Genomic DNA, 1,460 nt, shown 5'->3' on the forward strand with positions numbered 1-1,460 from the left:
GGAAGCAGTACCACCCTCCCTCTCTTCTCCTGGTTGGGCCTCTCCTCCCCCAGCCACCCAACGCGTGGATCACGCAGGGCCCACGGGGGGAGGGGGAAGGGGCGGGCGCGGCAGAACGGGAGGACGGACATCGCGGGGTCTGCACTTGGTGGGACGGAGGACTCCGGCGGCCCCTGTGAGGGAACCCCCAGCCGCACACCCCGAGGGTCCAAGAGGCACCCCCAGGGGCAATTGATCGGCAACTGACGCTCAGACAGGCGTAGCCCCGGGAGGAACCTGGGGCCACAAGTGTGTTCAAAGTGTCGATGATCAATGTGTCCTGCAAATCACACTAATTCTCACAGCTAGCTGCATTCAACAGACGAGCCGAGTTATCCACCACTAAGAGTCATATGAGGTCAATTTGGTGAGGGCGCTCCTGACACCAGGAGGCCCTCTTGGCACAGCACATCCCCCTGGAGGGGGTTGCCTCAGGCCAGCCAGTCAGATGAGCAATGGGACCAGACTCCAGAGAGGGGCCGGAAGGTTTCACACCACGGGGAGGAGGCGGGGCCGGAAGGTTTCACACCACGGGGAGGAGGCGCACGCCCCCCATGCGGGGGTGAGCACGGACACCACCCCACAGGTGCCCGGGGGTTCCCACCCCCACGGCGCGGGGCACATGCCACACAAGCATGGCATGCGCACGACAGCATGACGGCACGACGGCCGCCGGGTAAAGCCCCCACCTGGCGGCCGCCACAACCGCGGTGTCGGCGGCAGCAGGCAAGCGCGTGCGGTGCAGCCCCAGCCAGCGGGCCAGAGTCCGCGAGGGAGGCGGGGGTGGGGCCGGGCCCCTCCCAACGGGAATTCCCCCACAGGCCCACCACCCCCGAGCCACGGGTGGACAGGCGATCCGCCAAGGGGTCTTTAAACCTCTGCGCCAGAACACGCTAGGTACCTGGACGGCGGGGGTGGCGGACGAGGAGGGGGGACCGGCATCCGGCCCCCGACCCCAGAGACGCCCTAGTGGGAAGGCTGGGGAGAGCGATCAGGCCAGTCCCAGCGGCGCGGCATGGTGGAGGCGACGATGGCAGCGGGAACCTGGACGGCCCCCGAAGGGAGCCAGCAGGGTGGGGCCAGACGACGGTCCCCAGCGTGGAGGGCACCGAGACCCCCCAACCCCACCACAACACCGCCGAGAACCGCCCCCGCGCCGGCCGACACACACTTCAGGGTCGTGGCCAGGGACCGCTCCCCGCCACTCACCGGGCCAGCCGGCTGACCATCCTGCCCGCCCCCGACACGCACAGTCCCCTCCCCACACACACATCTCTCTCTCCCTGCCCTCTCCCTCCCGAGTTCTCCAGCTCTCACGGCCGGTGGGGCTGGGCGACGAACAAAGAAACGAACGGCACGGGCCCCACCCACTCACGCACCACAGGGGGGAAAGAACACGGTTGGCCGAGCTGATGAGGAAA

The 1,460-nt window shown here is 68.4% G+C and overlaps 1 pseudogene; it reads right to left on the reverse strand.

Moving 5' to 3' along the window:
* Positions 1-243: 243 nt before the first annotated feature.
* LOC129467132 (uncharacterized) lies at positions 244-390 on the reverse strand (annotated as a pseudogene).
* Between the last annotated feature and the right edge of the window lie 1,070 nt (positions 391-1,460).

The sequence above is a fragment of the Symphalangus syndactylus genome, chromosome 17 (assembly GCF_028878055.3).
Source record: "Symphalangus syndactylus isolate Jambi chromosome 17, NHGRI_mSymSyn1-v2.1_pri, whole genome shotgun sequence".
NCBI classification, from domain to species: domain Eukaryota; kingdom Metazoa; phylum Chordata; class Mammalia; order Primates; family Hylobatidae; genus Symphalangus; species Symphalangus syndactylus.